This window comes from Eleutherodactylus coqui, chromosome 1, assembly GCF_035609145.1.
Source record: "Eleutherodactylus coqui strain aEleCoq1 chromosome 1, aEleCoq1.hap1, whole genome shotgun sequence".
In the NCBI taxonomy this organism is placed as follows: Eukaryota; Metazoa; Chordata; class Amphibia; order Anura; family Eleutherodactylidae; genus Eleutherodactylus; species Eleutherodactylus coqui.
The window spans coordinates 9,365,350-9,382,118 of record NC_089837.1 but is presented as its reverse complement, the minus strand read 5'-3'; the positions used below and the strand labels follow the sequence as shown (position 1 = coordinate 9,382,118).

Below are 16,769 nucleotides of genomic sequence, written 5' to 3'. Positions count from 1 at the left end.
GTCAGTGCCAACTAAAAAGAAGTTGGCCCTTCATTTGAAGGTAGTGCCAAGTGGAAGTTTTGGAGGATGCGGGCATCGATCCCGCTACCTCTCGCATGCTAAGCGAGCGCTCTACCATTTGAGCTAATCCCCCTCTACGGTTGCTGGCTTCTGGCACTCGGGTCACACCGCAGTCATGTTATTATGCCTAAACCAAGCTTTGACCATGGGAGAAGAAAGGTTTCTTTTTTTTTTTTTTTTTTTTTTAAGTGTGGATTTTTTGGTGCCTTGAAATATAAAGGACAGTGGAGTTTGCTGGGCTTTGGGTGGCCTGAAAGAACGAGACAGTGAATTTTTGGGGTACCTTTTTCCTGGGAGCATGAAAAATACAAAACTCTGCGCCTAGCAGAGGATGGTTTCGATCCATCGACCTCTGGGTTATGGGCCCAGCACGCTCCCGCTGCGCCACTCTGCTGCTGCTTAAACCTCTCTTACGAGAAGCCACATTACCGTCTGACTGTTGTCAAGCCACTAACGAAGCAGAAGAGTTGGCTTTAGTCACACTAGGGGTGAGAGTTGCATTTTCACGATTGAGAAGTGGTGCGAATTCTATGGCGTTGGTGGTATAGTGGTGAGCATAGCTGCCTTCCAAGCAGTTGACCCGGGTTCGATTCCCGGCCAACGCATTGTTTCTCTTGTTTTGAAGTATTCTTGTTAACACTCTCTCCAGAGGCCAATGGTTGTGCGGTCAGGCTCAAAAAGAGTGCGGCCAGGAGGTATGCAGCTGCAAAGTCTGTGCAAGAGAGCCTCCAAGTTGAAGCATGCAAGGTTATCGGACACTCAAAAGCATCCTTCGAGCCGGAATTGAACCAGCGACCTAAGGATTGCTAACTAGCTACTACAGTCCTCCGCTCTACCAGCTGAGCTATCGAAGGTTTAGCCAGATATGCGTGCAGCTGCTTCCTAGGTTTTTGTGTCAGTGCCAACTAAAAAGAAGTTGGCCCTTCATTTGAAGGTAGTGCCAAGTGGAAGTTTTGGAGGATGCGGGCATCGATCCCGCTACCTCTCGCATGCTAAGCGAGCGCTCTACCATTTGAGCTAATCCCCCTCTATGGTTGCTGGCTTCTGGCACTCGGGTCACACCGCAGTCATGTTATTATGCCTAAACCAAGCTTTGACCATGGGAGAAGAAAGGTTTCTTTTTTTTTTTTTTTTTTTTTTTTAAGTGTGGATTTTTTGGTGCCTTGAAATATAAAGGACAGTGGAGTTTGCTGGGCTTTGGGTGGCCTGAAAGAACGAGACAGTGAATTTTTGGGGTACCTTTTTCCTGGGAGCATGAAAAATACAAAACTCTGCGCCTAGCAGAGGATGGTTTCGATCCATCGACCTCTGGGTTATGGGCCCAGCACGCTCCCGCTGCGCCACTCTGCTGCTGCTTAAACCTCTCTTACGAGAAGCCACATTACCGTCTGACTGTTGTCAAGCCACTAACGAAGCAGAAGAGTTGGCTTTAGTCACACTAGGGGTGAGAGTTGCATTTTCACGATTGAGAAGTGGTGCGAATTCTATGGCGTTGGTGGTATAGTGGTGAGCATAGCTGCCTTCCAAGCAGTTGACCCGGGTTCGATTCCCGGCCAACGCATTGTTTCTCTTGTTTTGAAGTATTCTTGTTAACACTCTCTCCAGAGGCCAATGGTTGTGCGGTCAGGCTCAAAAAGAGTGCGGCCAGGAGGTATGCAGCTGCAAAGTCTGTGCAAGAGAGCCTCCAAGTTGAAGCATGCAAGGTTATCGGACACTCAAAAGCATCCTTCGAGCCGGAATCGAACCAGCGACCTAAGGATTGCTAACTAGCTACTACAGTCCTCCGCTCTACCAGCTGAGCTATCGAAGGTTTAGCCAGATATGCGTGCAGCTGCTTCCTAGGTTTTTGTGTCAGTGCCAACTAAAAAGAAGTTGGCCCTTCATTTGAAGGTAGTGCCAAGTGGAAGTTTTGGAGGATGCGGGCATCGATCCCGCTACCTCTCGCATGCTAAGCGAGCGCTCTACCATTTGAGCTAATCCCCCTCTACGGTTGCTGGCTTCTGGCACTCGGGTCACACCGCAGTCATGTTATTATGCCTAAACCAAGCTTTGACCATGGGAGAAGAAAGGTTTCTTTTTTTTTTTTTTTTTTTTTTTAAGTGTGGATTTTTTGGTGCCTTGAAATATAAAGGACAGTGGAGTTTGCTGGGCTTTGGGTGGCCTGAAAGAACGAGACAGTGAATTTTTGGGGTACCTTTTTCCTGGGAGCATGAAAAATACAAAACTCTGCGCCTAGCAGAGGATGGTTTCGATCCATCGACCTCTGGGTTATGGGCCCAGCACGCTCCCGCTGCGCCACTCTGCTGCTGCTTAAACCTCTCTTACGAGAAGCCACATTACCGTCTGACTGTTGTCAAGCCACTAACGAAGCAGAAGAGTTGGCTTTAGTCACACTAGGGGTGAGAGTTGCATTTTCACGATTGAGAAGTGGTGCGAATTCTATGGCGTTGGTGGTATAGTGGTGAGCATAGCTGCCTTCCAAGCAGTTGACCCGGGTTCGATTCCCGGCCAACGCATTGTTTCTCTTGTTTTGAAGTATTCTTGTTAACACTCTCTCCAGAGGCCAATGGTTGTGCGGTCAGGCTCAAAAAGAGTGCGGCCAGGAGGTATGCAGCTGCAAAGTCTGTGCAAGAGAGCCTCCAAGTTGAAGCATGCAAGGTTATCGGACACTCAAAAGCATCCTTCGAGCCGGAATCGAACCAGCGACCTAAGGATTGCTAACTAGCTACTACAGTCCTCCGCTCTACCAGCTGAGCTATCGAAGGTTTAGCCAGATATGCGTGCAGCTGCTTCCTAGGTTTTTGTGTCAGTGCCAACTAAAAAGAAGTTGGCCCTTCATTTGAAGGTAGTGCCAAGTGGAAGTTTTGGAGGATGCGGGCATCGATCCCGCTACCTCTCGCATGCTAAGCGAGCGCTCTACCATTTGAGCTAATCCCCCTCTACGGTTGCTGGCTTCTGGCACTCGGGTCACACCGCAGTCATGTTATTATGCCTAAACCAAGCTTTGACCATGGGAGAAGAAAGGTTTCTTTTTTTTTTTTTTTTTTTTTTAAGTGTGGATTTTTTGGTGCCTTGAAATATAAAGGACAGTGGAGTTTGCTGGGCTTTGGGTGGCCTGAAAGAACGAGACAGTGAATTTTTGGGGTACCTTTTTCCTGGGAGCATGAAAAATACAAAACTCTGCGCCTAGCAGAGGATGGTTTCGATCCATCGACCTCTGGGTTATGGGCCCAGCACGCTCCCGCTGCGCCACTCTGCTGCTGCTTAAACCTCTCTTACGAGAAGCCACATTACCGTCTGACTGTTGTCAAGCCACTAACGAAGCAGAAGAGTTGGCTTTAGTCACACTAGGGGTGAGAGTTGCATTTTCACGATTGAGAAGTGGTGCGAATTCTATGGCGTTGGTGGTATAGTGGTGAGCATAGCTGCCTTCCAAGCAGTTGACCCGGGTTCGATTCCCGGCCAACGCATTGTTTCTCTTGTTTTGAAGTATTCTTGTTAACACTCTCTCCAGAGGCCAATGGTTGTGCGGTCAGGCTCAAAAAGAGTGCGGCCAGGAGGTATGCAGCTGCAAAGTCTGTGCAAGAGAGCCTCCAAGTTGAAGCATGCAAGGTTATCGGACACTCAAAAGCATCCTTCGAGCCGGAATCGAACCAGCGACCTAAGGATTGCTAACTAGCTACTACAGTCCTCCGCTCTACCAGCTGAGCTATCGAAGGTTTAGCCAGATATGCGTGCAGCTGCTTCCTAGGTTTTTGTGTCAGTGCCAACTAAAAAGAAGTTGGCCCTTCATTTGAAGGTAGTGCCAAGTGGAAGTTTTGGAGGATGCGGGCATCGATCCCGCTACCTCTCGCATGCTAAGCGAGCGCTCTACCATTTGAGCTAATCCCCCTCTACGGTTGCTGGCTTCTGGCACTCGGGTCACACCGCAGTCATGTTATTATGCCTAAACCAAGCTTTGACCATGGGAGAAGAAAGGTTTCTTTTTTTTTTTTTTTTTTTTTTAAGTGTGGATTTTTTGGTGCCTTGAAATATAAAGGACAGTGGAGTTTGCTGGGCTTTGGGTGGCCTGAAAGAACGAGACAGTGAATTTTTGGGGTACCTTTTTCCTGGGAGCATGAAAAATACAAAACTCTGCGCCTAGCAGAGGATGGTTTCGATCCATCGACCTCTGGGTTATGGGCCCAGCACGCTCCCGCTGCGCCACTCTGCTGCTGCTTAAACCTCTCTTACGAGAAGCCACATTACCGTCTGACTGTTGTCAAGCCACTAACGAAGCAGAAGAGTTGGCTTTAGTCACACTAGGGGTGAGAGTTGCATTTTCACGATTGAGAAGTGGTGCGAATTCTATGGCGTTGGTGGTATAGTGGTGAGCATAGCTGCCTTCCAAGCAGTTGACCCGGGTTCGATTCCCGGCCAACGCATTGTTTCTCTTGTTTTGAAGTATTCTTGTTAACACTCTCTCCAGAGGCCAATGGTTGTGCGGTCAGGCTCAAAAAGAGTGCGGCCAGGAGGTATGCAGCTGCAAAGTCTGTGCAAGAGAGCCTCCAAGTTGAAGCATGCAAGGTTATCGGACACTCAAAAGCATCCTTCGAGCCGGAATCGAACCAGCGACCTAAGGATTGCTAACTAGCTACTACAGTCCTCCGCTCTACCAGCTGAGCTATCGAAGGTTTAGCCAGATATGCGTGCAGCTGCTTCCTAGGTTTTTGTGTCAGTGCCAACTAAAAAGAAGTTGGCCCTTCATTTGAAGGTAGTGCCAAGTGGAAGTTTTGGAGGATGCGGGCATCGATCCCGCTACCTCTCGCATGCTAAGCGAGCGCTCTACCATTTGAGCTAATCCCCCTCTACGGTTGCTGGCTTCTGGCACTCGGGTCACACCGCAGTCATGTTATTATGCCTAAACCAAGCTTTGACCATGGGAGAAGAAAGGTTTCTTTTTTTTTTTTTTTTTTTTTTAAGTGTGGATTTTTTGGTGCCTTGAAATATAAAGGACAGTGGAGTTTGCTGGGCTTTGGGTGGCCTGAAAGAACGAGACAGTGAATTTTTGGGGTACCTTTTTCCTGGGAGCATGAAAAATACAAAACTCTGCGCCTAGCAGAGGATGGTTTCGATCCATCGACCTCTGGGTTATGGGCCCAGCACGCTCCCGCTGCGCCACTCTGCTGCTGCTTAAACCTCTCTTACGAGAAGCCACATTACCGTCTGACTGTTGTCAAGCCACTAACGAAGCAGAAGAGTTGGCTTTAGTCACACTAGGGGTGAGAGTTGCATTTTCACGATTGAGAAGTGGTGCGAATTCTATGGCGTTGGTGGTATAGTGGTGAGCATAGCTGCCTTCCAAGCAGTTGACCCGGGTTCGATTCCCGGCCAACGCATTGTTTCTCTTGTTTTGAAGTATTCTTGTTAACACTCTCTCCAGAGGCCAATGGTTGTGCGGTCAGGCTCAAAAAGAGTGCGGCCAGGAGGTATGCAGCTGCAAAGTCTGTGCAAGAGAGCCTCCAAGTTGAAGCATGCAAGGTTATCGGACACTCAAAAGCATCCTTCGAGCCGGAATCGAACCAGCGACCTAAGGATTGCTAACTAGCTACTACAGTCCTCCGCTCTACCAGCTGAGCTATCGAAGGTTTAGCCAGATATGCGTGCAGCTGCTTCCTAGGTTTTTGTGTCAGTGCCAACTAAAAAGAAGTTGGCCCTTCATTTGAAGGTAGTGCCAAGTGGAAGTTTTGGAGGATGCGGGCATCGATCCCGCTACCTCTCGCATGCTAAGCGAGCGCTCTACCATTTGAGCTAATCCCCCTCTACGGTTGCTGGCTTCTGGCACTCGGGTCACACCGCAGTCATGTTATTATGCCTAAACCAAGCTTTGACCATGGGAGAAGAAAGGTTTCTTTTTTTTTTTTTTTTTTTTTTTTAAGTGTGGATTTTTTGGTGCCTTGAAATATAAAGGACAGTGGAGTTTGCTGGGCTTTGGGTGGCCTGAAAGAACGAGACAGTGAATTTTTGGGGTACCTTTTTCCTGGGAGCATGAAAAATACAAAACTCTGCGCCTAGCAGAGGATGGTTTCGATCCATCGACCTCTGGGTTATGGGCCCAGCACGCTCCCGCTGCGCCACTCTGCTGCTGCTTAAACCTCTCTTACGAGAAGCCACATTACCGTCTGACTGTTGTCAAGCCACTAACGAAGCAGAAGAGTTGGCTTTAGTCACACTAGGGGTGAGAGTTGCATTTTCACGATTGAGAAGTGGTGCGAATTCTATGGCGTTGGTGGTATAGTGGTGAGCATAGCTGCCTTCCAAGCAGTTGACCCGGGTTCGATTCCCGGCCAACGCATTGTTTCTCTTGTTTTGAAGTATTCTTGTTAACACTCTCTCCAGAGGCCAATGGTTGTGCGGTCAGGCTCAAAAAGAGTGCGGCCAGGAGGTATGCAGCTGCAAAGTCTGTGCAAGAGAGCCTCCAAGTTGAAGCATGCAAGGTTATCGGACACTCAAAAGCATCCTTCGAGCCGGAATCGAACCAGCGACCTAAGGATTGCTAACTAGCTACTACAGTCCTCCGCTCTACCAGCTGAGCTATCGAAGGTTTAGCCAGATATGCGTGCAGCTGCTTCCTAGGTTTTTGTGTCAGTGCCAACTAAAAAGAAGTTGGCCCTTCATTTGAAGGTAGTGCCAAGTGGAAGTTTTGGAGGATGCGGGCATCGATCCCGCTACCTCTCGCATGCTAAGCGAGCGCTCTACCATTTGAGCTAATCCCCCTCTACGGTTGCTGGCTTCTGGCACTCGGGTCACACCGCAGTCATGTTATTATGCCTAAACCAAGCTTTGACCATGGGAGAAGAAAGGTTTCTTTTTTTTTTTTTTTTTTTTTTTAAGTGTGGATTTTTTGGTGCCTTGAAATATAAAGGACAGTGGAGTTTGCTGGGCTTTGGGTGGCCTGAAAGAACGAGACAGTGAATTTTTGGGGTACCTTTTTCCTGGGAGCATGAAAAATACAAAACTCTGCGCCTAGCAGAGGATGGTTTCGATCCATCGACCTCTGGGTTATGGGCCCAGCACGCTCCCGCTGCGCCACTCTGCTGCTGCTTAAACCTCTCTTACGAGAAGCCACATTACCGTCTGACTGTTGTCAAGCCACTAACGAAGCAGAAGAGTTGGCTTTAGTCACACTAGGGGTGAGAGTTGCATTTTCACGATTGAGAAGTGGTGCGAATTCTATGGCGTTGGTGGTATAGTGGTGAGCATAGCTGCCTTCCAAGCAGTTGACCCGGGTTCGATTCCCGGCCAACGCATTGTTTCTCTTGTTTTGAAGTATTCTTGTTAACACTCTCTCCAGAGGCCAATGGTTGTGCGGTCAGGCTCAAAAAGAGTGCGGCCAGGAGGTATGCAGCTGCAAAGTCTGTGCAAGAGAGCCTCCAAGTTGAAGCATGCAAGGTTATCGGACACTCAAAAGCATCCTTCGAGCCGGAATCGAACCAGCGACCTAAGGATTGCTAACTAGCTACTACAGTCCTCCGCTCTACCAGCTGAGCTATCGAAGGTTTAGCCAGATATGCGTGCAGCTGCTTCCTAGGTTTTTGTGTCAGTGCCAACTAAAAAGAAGTTGGCCCTTCATTTGAAGGTAGTGCCAAGTGGAAGTTTTGGAGGATGCGGGCATCGATCCCGCTACCTCTCGCATGCTAAGCGAGCGCTCTACCATTTGAGCTAATCCCCCTCTATGGTTGCTGGCTTCTGGCACTCGGGTCACACCGCAGTCATGTTATTATGCCTAAACCAAGCTTTGACCATGGGAGAAGAAAGGTTTCTTTTTTTTTTTTTTTTTTTTTTTAAGTGTGGATTTTTTGGTGCCTTGAAATATAAAGGACAGTGGAGTTTGCTGGGCTTTGGGTGGCCTGAAAGAACGAGACAGTGAATTTTTGGGGTACCTTTTTCCTGGGAGCATGAAAAATACAAAACTCTGCGCCTAGCAGAGGATGGTTTCGATCCATCGACCTCTGGGTTATGGGCCCAGCACGCTCCCGCTGCGCCACTCTGCTGCTGCTTAAACCTCTCTTACGAGAAGCCACATTACCGTCTGACTGTTGTCAAGCCACTAACGAAGCAGAAGAGTTGGCTTTAGTCACACTAGGGGTGAGAGTTGCATTTTCACGATTGAGAAGTGGTGCGAATTCTATGGCGTTGGTGGTATAGTGGTGAGCATAGCTGCCTTCCAAGCAGTTGACCCGGGTTCGATTCCCGGCCAACGCATTGTTTCTCTTGTTTTGAAGTATTCTTGTTAACACTCTCTCCAGAGGCCAATGGTTGTGCGGTCAGGCTCAAAAAGAGTGCGGCCAGGAGGTATGCAGCTGCAAAGTCTGTGCAAGAGAGCCTCCAAGTTGAAGCATGCAAGGTTATCGGACACTCAAAAGCATCCTTCGAGCCGGAATCGAACCAGCGACCTAAGGATTGCTAACTAGCTACTACAGTCCTCCGCTCTACCAGCTGAGCTATCGAAGGTTTAGCCAGATATGCGTGCAGCTGCTTCCTAGGTTTTTGTGTCAGTGCCAACTAAAAAGAAGTTGGCCCTTCATTTGAAGGTAGTGCCAAGTGGAAGTTTTGGAGGATGCGGGCATCGATCCCGCTACCTCTCGCATGCTAAGCGAGCGCTCTACCATTTGAGCTAATCCCCCTCTACGGTTGCTGGCTTCTGGCACTCGGGTCACACCGCAGTCATGTTATTATGCCTAAACCAAGCTTTGACCATGGGAGAAGAAAGGTTTCTTTTTTTTTTTTTTTTTTTTTTTAAGTGTGGATTTTTTGGTGCCTTGAAATATAAAGGACAGTGGAGTTTGCTGGGCTTTGGGTGGCCTGAAAGAACGAGACAGTGAATTTTTGGGGTACCTTTTTCCTGGGAGCATGAAAAATACAAAACTCTGCGCCTAGCAGAGGATGGTTTCGATCCATCGACCTCTGGGTTATGGGCCCAGCACGCTCCCGCTGCGCCACTCTGCTGCTGCTTAAACCTCTCTTACGAGAAGCCACATTACCGTCTGACTGTTGTCAAGCCACTAACGAAGCAGAAGAGTTGGCTTTAGTCACACTAGGGGTGAGAGTTGCATTTTCACGATTGAGAAGTGGTGCGAATTCTATGGCGTTGGTGGTATAGTGGTGAGCATAGCTGCCTTCCAAGCAGTTGACCCGGGTTCGATTCCCGGCCAACGCATTGTTTCTCTTGTTTTGAAGTATTCTTGTTAACACTCTCTCCAGAGGCCAATGGTTGTGCGGTCAGGCTCAAAAAGAGTGCGGCCAGGAGGTATGCAGCTGCAAAGTCTGTGCAAGAGAGCCTCCAAGTTGAAGCATGCAAGGTTATCGGACACTCAAAAGCATCCTTCGAGCCGGAATCGAACCAGCGACCTAAGGATTGCTAACTAGCTACTACAGTCCTCCGCTCTACCAGCTGAGCTATCGAAGGTTTAGCCAGATATGCGTGCAGCTGCTTCCTAGGTTTTTGTGTCAGTGCCAACTAAAAAGAAGTTGGCCCTTCATTTGAAGGTAGTGCCAAGTGGAAGTTTTGGAGGATGCGGGCATCGATCCCGCTACCTCTCGCATGCTAAGCGAGCGCTCTACCATTTGAGCTAATCCCCCTCTATGGTTGCTGGCTTCTGGCACTCGGGTCACACCGCAGTCATGTTATTATGCCTAAACCAAGCTTTGACCATGGGAGAAGAAAGGTTTCTTTTTTTTTTTTTTTTTTTTTTAAGTGTGGATTTTTTGGTGCCTTGAAATATAAAGGACAGTGGAGTTTGCTGGGCTTTGGGTGGCCTGAAAGAACGAGACAGTGAATTTTTGGGGTACCTTTTTCCTGGGAGCATGAAAAATACAAAACTCTGCGCCTAGCAGAGGATGGTTTCGATCCATCGACCTCTGGGTTATGGGCCCAGCACGCTCCCGCTGCGCCACTCTGCTGCTGCTTAAACCTCTCTTACGAGAAGCCACATTACCGTCTGACTGTTGTCAAGCCACTAACGAAGCAGAAGAGTTGGCTTTAGTCACACTAGGGGTGAGAGTTGCATTTTCACGATTGAGAAGTGGTGCGAATTCTATGGCGTTGGTGGTATAGTGGTGAGCATAGCTGCCTTCCAAGCAGTTGACCCGGGTTCGATTCCCGGCCAACGCATTGTTTCTCTTGTTTTGAAGTATTCTTGTTAACACTCTCTCCAGAGGCCAATGGTTGTGCGGTCAGGCTCAAAAAGAGTGCGGCCAGGAGGTATGCAGCTGCAAAGTCTGTGCAAGAGAGCCTCCAAGTTGAAGCATGCAAGGTTATCGGACACTCAAAAGCATCCTTCGAGCCGGAATCGAACCAGCGACCTAAGGATTGCTAACTAGCTACTACAGTCCTCCGCTCTACCAGCTGAGCTATCGAAGGTTTAGCCAGATATGCGTGCAGCTGCTTCCTAGGTTTTTGTGTCAGTGCCAACTAAAAAGAAGTTGGCCCTTCATTTGAAGGTAGTGCCAAGTGGAAGTTTTGGAGGATGCGGGCATCGATCCCGCTACCTCTCGCATGCTAAGCGAGCGCTCTACCATTTGAGCTAATCCCCCTCTACGGTTGCTGGCTTCTGGCACTCGGGTCACACCGCAGTCATGTTATTATGCCTAAACCAAGCTTTGACCATGGGAGAAGAAAGGTTTCTTTTTTTTTTTTTTTTTTTTTTAAGTGTGGATTTTTTGGTGCCTTGAAATATAAAGGACAGTGGAGTTTGCTGGGCTTTGGGTGGCCTGAAAGAACGAGACAGTGAATTTTTGGGGTACCTTTTTCCTGGGAGCATGAAAAATACAAAACTCTGCGCCTAGCAGAGGATGGTTTCGATCCATCGACCTCTGGGTTATGGGCCCAGCACGCTCCCGCTGCGCCACTCTGCTGCTGCTTAAACCTCTCTTACGAGAAGCCACATTACCGTCTGACTGTTGTCAAGCCACTAACGAAGCAGAAGAGTTGGCTTTAGTCACACTAGGGGTGAGAGTTGCATTTTCACGATTGAGAAGTGGTGCGAATTCTATGGCGTTGGTGGTATAGTGGTGAGCATAGCTGCCTTCCAAGCAGTTGACCCGGGTTCGATTCCCGGCCAACGCATTGTTTCTCTTGTTTTGAAGTATTCTTGTTAACACTCTCTCCAGAGGCCAATGGTTGTGCGGTCAGGCTCAAAAAGAGTGCGGCCAGGAGGTATGCAGCTGCAAAGTCTGTGCAAGAGAGCCTCCAAGTTGAAGCATGCAAGGTTATCGGACACTCAAAAGCATCCTTCGAGCCGGAATCGAACCAGCGACCTAAGGATTGCTAACTAGCTACTACAGTCCTCCGCTCTACCAGCTGAGCTATCGAAGGTTTAGCCAGATATGCGTGCAGCTGCTTCCTAGGTTTTTGTGTCAGTGCCAACTAAAAAGAAGTTGGCCCTTCATTTGAAGGTAGTGCCAAGTGTAAGTTTTGGAGGATGCGGGCATCGATCCCGCTACCTCTCGCATGCTAAGCGAGCGCTCTACCATTTGAGCTAATCCCCCTCTACGGTTGCTGGCTTCTGGCACTCGGGTCACACCGCAGTCATGTTATTATGCCTAAACCAAGCTTTGACCATGGGAGAAGAAAGGTTTCTTTTTTTTTTTTTTTTTTTTTTAAGTGTGGATTTTTTGGTGCCTTGAAATATAAAGGACAGTGGAGTTTGCTGGGCTTTGGGTGGCCTGAAAGAACGAGACAGTGAATTTTTGGGGTACCTTTTTCCTGGGAGCATGAAAAATACAAAACTCTGCGCCTAGCAGAGGATGGTTTCGATCCATCGACCTCTGGGTTATGGGCCCAGCACGCTCCCGCTGCGCCACTCTGCTGCTGCTTAAACCTCTCTTACGAGAAGCCACATTACCGTCTGACTGTTGTCAAGCCACTAACGAAGCAGAAGAGTTGGCTTTAGTCACACTAGGGGTGAGAGTTGCATTTTCACGATTGAGAAGTGGTGCGAATTCTATGGCGTTGGTGGTATAGTGGTGAGCATAGCTGCCTTCCAAGCAGTTGACCCGGGTTCGATTCCCGGCCAACGCATTGTTTCTCTTGTTTTGAAGTATTCTTGTTAACACTCTCTCCAGAGGCCAATGGTTGTGCGGTCAGGCTCAAAAAGAGTGCGGCCAGGAGGTATGCAGCTGCAAAGTCTGTGCAAGAGAGCCTCCAAGTTGAAGCATGCAAGGTTATCGGACACTCAAAAGCATCCTTCGAGCCGGAATCGAACCAGCGACCTAAGGATTGCTAACTAGCTACTACAGTCCTCCGCTCTACCAGCTGAGCTATCGAAGGTTTAGCCAGATATGCGTGCAGCTGCTTCCTAGGTTTTTGTGTCAGTGCCAACTAAAAAGAAGTTGGCCCTTCATTTGAAGGTAGTGCCAAGTGGAAGTTTTGGAGGATGCGGGCATCGATCCCGCTACCTCTCGCATGCTAAGCGAGCGCTCTACCATTTGAGCTAATCCCCCTCTACGGTTGCTGGCTTCTGGCACTCGGGTCACACCGCAGTCATGTTATTATGCCTAAACCAAGCTTTGACCATGGGAGAAGAAAGGTTTCTTTTTTTTTTTTTTTTTTTTTTAAGTGTGGATTTTTTGGTGCCTTGAAATATAAAGGACAGTGGAGTTTGCTGGGCTTTGGGTGGCCTGAAAGAACGAGACAGTGAATTTTTGGGGTACCTTTTTCCTGGGAGCATGAAAAATACAAAACTCTGCGCCTAGCAGAGGATGGTTTCGATCCATCGACCTCTGGGTTATGGGCCCAGCACGCTCCCGCTGCGCCACTCTGCTGCTGCTTAAACCTCTCTTATGAGAAGCCACATTACCGTCTGACTGTTGTCAAGCCACTAACGAAGCAGAAGAGTTGGCTTTAGTCACACTAGGGGTGAGAGTTGCATTTTCACGATTGAGAAGTGGTGCGAATTCTATGGCGTTGGTGGTATAGTGGTGAGCATAGCTGCCTTCCAAGCAGTTGACCCGGGTTCGATTCCCGGCCAACGCATTGTTTCTCTTGTTTTGAAGTATTCTTGTTAACACTCTCTCCAGAGGCCAATGGTTGTGCGGTCAGGCTCAAAAAGAGTGCGGCCAGGAGGTATGCAGCTGCAAAGTCTGTGCAAGAGAGCCTCCAAGTTGAAGCATGCAAGGTTATCGGACACTCAAAAGCATCCTTCGAGCCGGAATCGAACCAGCGACCTAAGGATTGCTAACTAGCTACTACAGTCCTCCGCTCTACCAGCTGAGCTATCGAAGGTTTAGCCAGATATGCGTGCAGCTGCTTCCTAGGTTTTTGTGTCAGTGCCAACTAAAAAGAAGTTGGCCCTTCATTTGAAGGTAGTGCCAAGTGGAAGTTTTGGAGGATGCGGGCATCGATCCCGCTACCTCTCGCATGCTAAGCGAGCGCTCTACCATTTGAGCTAATCCCCCTCTACGGTTGCTGGCTTCTGGCACTCGGGTCACACCGCAGTCATGTTATTATGCCTAAACCAAGCTTTGACCATGGGAGAAGAAAGGTTTCTTTTTTTTTTTTTTTTTTTTTTAAGTGTGGATTTTTTGGTGCCTTGAAATATAAAGGACAGTGGAGTTTGCTGGGCTTTGGGTGGCCTGAAAGAACGAGACAGTGAATTTTTGGGGTACCTTTTTCCTGGGAGCATGAAAAATACAAAACTCTGCGCCTAGCAGAGGATGGTTTCGATCCATCGACCTCTGGGTTATGGGCCCAGCACGCTCCCGCTGCGCCACTCTGCTGCTGCTTAAACCTCTCTTACGAGAAGCCACATTACCGTCTGACTGTTGTCAAGCCACTAACGAAGCAGAAGAGTTGGCTTTAGTCACACTAGGGGTGAGAGTTGCATTTTCACGATTGAGAAGTGGTGCGAATTCTATGGCGTTGGTGGTATAGTGGTGAGCATAGCTGCCTTCCAAGCAGTTGACCCGGGTTCGATTCCCGGCCAACGCATTGTTTCTCTTGTTTTGAAGTATTCTTGTTAACACTCTCTCCAGAGGCCAATGGTTGTGCGGTCAGGCTCAAAAAGAGTGCGGCCAGGAGGTATGCAGCTGCAAAGTCTGTGCAAGAGAGCCTCCAAGTTGAAGCATGCAAGGTTATCGGACACTCAAAAGCATCCTTCGAGCCGGAATCGAACCAGCGACCTAAGGATTGCTAACTAGCTACTACAGTCCTCCGCTCTACCAGCTGAGCTATCGAAGGTTTAGCCAGATATGCGTGCAGCTGCTTCCTAGGTTTTTGTGTCAGTGCCAACTAAAAAGAAGTTGGCCCTTCATTTGAAGGTAGTGCCAAGTGGAAGTTTTGGAGGATGCGGGCATCGATCCCGCTACCTCTCGCATGCTAAGCGAGCGCTCTACCATTTGAGCTAATCCCCCTCTACGGTTGCTGGCTTCTGGCACTCGGGTCACACCGCAGTCATGTTATTATGCCTAAACCAAGCTTTGACCATGGGAGAAAAAAGGTTTCTTTTTTTTTTTTTTTTTTTTTTAAGTGTGGATTTTTTGGTGCCTTGAAATATAAAGGACAGTGGAGTTTGCTGGGCTTTGGGTGGCCTGAAAGAACGAGACAGTGAATTTTTGGGGTACCTTTTTCCTGGGAGCATGAAAAATACAAAACTCTGCGCCTAGCAGAGGATGGTTTCGATCCATCGACCTCTGGGTTATGGGCCCAGCACGCTCCCGCTGCGCCACTCTGCTGCTGCTTAAACCTCTCTTACGAGAAGCCACATTACCGTCTGACTGTTGTCAAGCCACTAACGAAGCAGAAGAGTTGGCTTTAGTCACACTAGGGGTGAGAGTTGCATTTTCACGATTGAGAAGTGGTGCGAATTCTATGGCGTTGGTGGTATAGTGGTGAGCATAGCTGCCTTCCAAGCAGTTGACCCGGGTTCGATTCCCGGCCAACGCATTGTTTCTCTTGTTTTGAAGTATTCTTGTTAACACTCTCTCCAGAGGCCAATGGTTGTGCGGTCAGGCTCAAAAAGAGTGCGGCCAGGAGGTATGCAGCTGCAAAGTCTGTGCAAGAGAGCCTCCAAGTTGAAGCATGCAAGGTTATCGGACACTCAAAAGCATCCTTCGAGCCGGAATCGAACCAGCGACCTAAGGATTGCTAACTAGCTACTACAGTCCTCCGCTCTACCAGCTGAGCTATCGAAGGTTTAGCCAGATATGCGTGCAGCTGCTTCCTAGGTTTTTGTGTCAGTGCCAACTAAAAAGAAGTTGGCCCTTCATTTGAAGGTAGTGCCAAGTGGAAGTTTTGGAGGATGCGGGCATCGATCCCGCTACCTCTCGCATGCTAAGCGAGCGCTCTACCATTTGAGCTAATCCCCCTCTACGGTTGCTGGCTTCTGGCACTCGGGTCACACCGCAGTCATGTTATTATGCCTAAACCAAGCTTTGACCATGGGAGAAGAAAGGTTTCTTTTTTTTTTTTTTTTTTTTTTAAGTGTGGATTTTTTGGTGCCTTGAAATATAAAGGACAGTGGAGTTTGCTGGGCTTTGGGTGGCCTGAAAGAACGAGACAGTGAATTTTTGGGGTACCTTTTTCCTGGGAGCATGAAAAATACAAAACTCTGCGCCTAGCAGAGGATGGTTTCGATCCATCGACCTCTGGGTTATGGGCCCAGCACGCTCCCGCTGCGCCACTCTGCTGCTGCTTAAACCTCTCTTACGAGAAGCCACATTACCGTCTGACTGTTGTCAAGCCACTAACGAAGCAGAAGAGTTGGCTTTAGTCACACTAGGGGTGAGAGTTGCATTTTCACGATTGAGAAGTGGTGCGAATTCTATGGCGTTGGTGGTATAGTGGTGAGCATAGCTGCCTTCCAAGCAGTTGACCCGGGTTCGATTCCCGGCCAACGCATTGTTTCTCTTGTTTTGAAGTATTCTTGTTAACACTCTCTCCAGAGGCCAATGGTTGTGCGGTCAGGCTCAAAAAGAGTGCGGCCAGGAGGTATGCAGCTGCAAAGTCTGTGCAAGAGAGCCTCCAAGTTGAAGCATGCAAGGTTATCGGACACTCAAAAGCATCCTTCGAGCCGGAATCGAACCAGCGACCTAAGGATTGCTAACTAGCTACTACAGTCCTCCGCTCTACCAGCTGAGCTATCGAAGGTTTAGCCAGATATGCGTGCAGCTGCTTCCTAGGTTTTTGTGTCAGTGCCAACTAAAAAGAAGTTGGCCCTTCATTTGAAGGTAGTGCCAAGTGGAAGTTTTGGAGGATGCGGGCATCGATCCCGCTACCTCTCGCATGCTAAGCGAGCACTCTACCATTTGAGCTAATCCCCCTCTACGGTTGCTGGTTTCTGGCACTCGGGTCACACCGCAGTCATGTTATTATGCCTAAACCAAGCTTTGACCATGGGAGAAGAAAGGTTTCTTTTTTTTTTTTTTTTTTTTTTAAGTGTGGATTTTTTGGTGCCTTGAAATATAAAGGACAGTGGAGTTTGCTGGGCTTTGGGTGGCCTGAAAGAACGAGACAGTGAATTTTTGGGGTACCTTTTTCCTGGGAGCATGAAAAATACAAAACTCTGCGCCTAGCAGAGGATGGTTTCGATCCATCGACCTCTGGGTTATGGGCCCAGCACGCTCCCGCTGCGCCACTCTGCTGCTGCTTAAACCTCTCTTACGAGAAGCCACATTACCGTCTGACTGTTGTCAAGCCACTAACGAAGCAGAAGAGTTGGCTTTAGTCACAC

At 48.6% G+C, this 16,769-nt stretch overlaps 17 non-coding genes across 17 annotated transcripts; all 17 read left to right on the top strand.

Annotated features, from left to right (window-relative positions):
- The first annotated feature begins 593 nt into the window (after nt 1-593).
- Nucleotides 594-665, top strand: TRNAG-UCC (transfer RNA glycine (anticodon UCC)). The gene has a single exon. It is a non-coding gene; the product is annotated as a tRNA-Gly (tRNA).
- Nucleotides 666-1,549: 884 nt separating this feature from the next.
- TRNAG-UCC (transfer RNA glycine (anticodon UCC)) lies at nt 1,550-1,621 on the top strand. The gene has a single exon. It is a non-coding gene; the product is annotated as a tRNA-Gly (tRNA).
- Nucleotides 1,622-2,504: 883 nt separating this feature from the next.
- Nucleotides 2,505-2,576, top strand: TRNAG-UCC (transfer RNA glycine (anticodon UCC)). The gene has a single exon. It is a non-coding gene; the product is annotated as a tRNA-Gly (tRNA).
- Nucleotides 2,577-3,458: 882 nt separating this feature from the next.
- Nucleotides 3,459-3,530, top strand: TRNAG-UCC (transfer RNA glycine (anticodon UCC)). The gene has a single exon. It is a non-coding gene; the product is annotated as a tRNA-Gly (tRNA).
- An 882-nt stretch (nt 3,531-4,412) lies between these two features.
- On the top strand, nt 4,413-4,484 carry TRNAG-UCC (transfer RNA glycine (anticodon UCC)). The gene has a single exon. It is a non-coding gene; the product is annotated as a tRNA-Gly (tRNA).
- Nucleotides 4,485-5,366: 882 nt separating this feature from the next.
- On the top strand, nt 5,367-5,438 carry TRNAG-UCC (transfer RNA glycine (anticodon UCC)). Its single transcript has one exon. It is a non-coding gene; the product is annotated as a tRNA-Gly (tRNA).
- Nucleotides 5,439-6,322: 884 nt separating this feature from the next.
- TRNAG-UCC (transfer RNA glycine (anticodon UCC)) lies at nt 6,323-6,394 on the top strand. Its single transcript has one exon. It is a non-coding gene; the product is annotated as a tRNA-Gly (tRNA).
- Nucleotides 6,395-7,277: 883 nt separating this feature from the next.
- Nucleotides 7,278-7,349, top strand: TRNAG-UCC (transfer RNA glycine (anticodon UCC)). The gene has a single exon. It is a non-coding gene; the product is annotated as a tRNA-Gly (tRNA).
- Nucleotides 7,350-8,232: 883 nt separating this feature from the next.
- TRNAG-UCC (transfer RNA glycine (anticodon UCC)) lies at nt 8,233-8,304 on the top strand. Its single transcript has one exon. It is a non-coding gene; the product is annotated as a tRNA-Gly (tRNA).
- Nucleotides 8,305-9,187: 883 nt separating this feature from the next.
- Nucleotides 9,188-9,259, top strand: TRNAG-UCC (transfer RNA glycine (anticodon UCC)). Its single transcript has one exon. It is a non-coding gene; the product is annotated as a tRNA-Gly (tRNA).
- An 882-nt stretch (nt 9,260-10,141) lies between these two features.
- TRNAG-UCC (transfer RNA glycine (anticodon UCC)) lies at nt 10,142-10,213 on the top strand. The gene has a single exon. It is a non-coding gene; the product is annotated as a tRNA-Gly (tRNA).
- An 882-nt stretch (nt 10,214-11,095) lies between these two features.
- Nucleotides 11,096-11,167, top strand: TRNAG-UCC (transfer RNA glycine (anticodon UCC)). The gene has a single exon. It is a non-coding gene; the product is annotated as a tRNA-Gly (tRNA).
- Nucleotides 11,168-12,049: 882 nt separating this feature from the next.
- On the top strand, nt 12,050-12,121 carry TRNAG-UCC (transfer RNA glycine (anticodon UCC)). Its single transcript has one exon. It is a non-coding gene; the product is annotated as a tRNA-Gly (tRNA).
- An 882-nt stretch (nt 12,122-13,003) lies between these two features.
- On the top strand, nt 13,004-13,075 carry TRNAG-UCC (transfer RNA glycine (anticodon UCC)). The gene has a single exon. It is a non-coding gene; the product is annotated as a tRNA-Gly (tRNA).
- An 882-nt stretch (nt 13,076-13,957) lies between these two features.
- Nucleotides 13,958-14,029, top strand: TRNAG-UCC (transfer RNA glycine (anticodon UCC)). The gene has a single exon. It is a non-coding gene; the product is annotated as a tRNA-Gly (tRNA).
- Nucleotides 14,030-14,911: 882 nt separating this feature from the next.
- On the top strand, nt 14,912-14,983 carry TRNAG-UCC (transfer RNA glycine (anticodon UCC)). Its single transcript has one exon. It is a non-coding gene; the product is annotated as a tRNA-Gly (tRNA).
- Nucleotides 14,984-15,865: 882 nt separating this feature from the next.
- Nucleotides 15,866-15,937, top strand: TRNAG-UCC (transfer RNA glycine (anticodon UCC)). The gene has a single exon. It is a non-coding gene; the product is annotated as a tRNA-Gly (tRNA).
- The last annotated feature ends 832 nt before the right edge of the window (nt 15,938-16,769 follow it).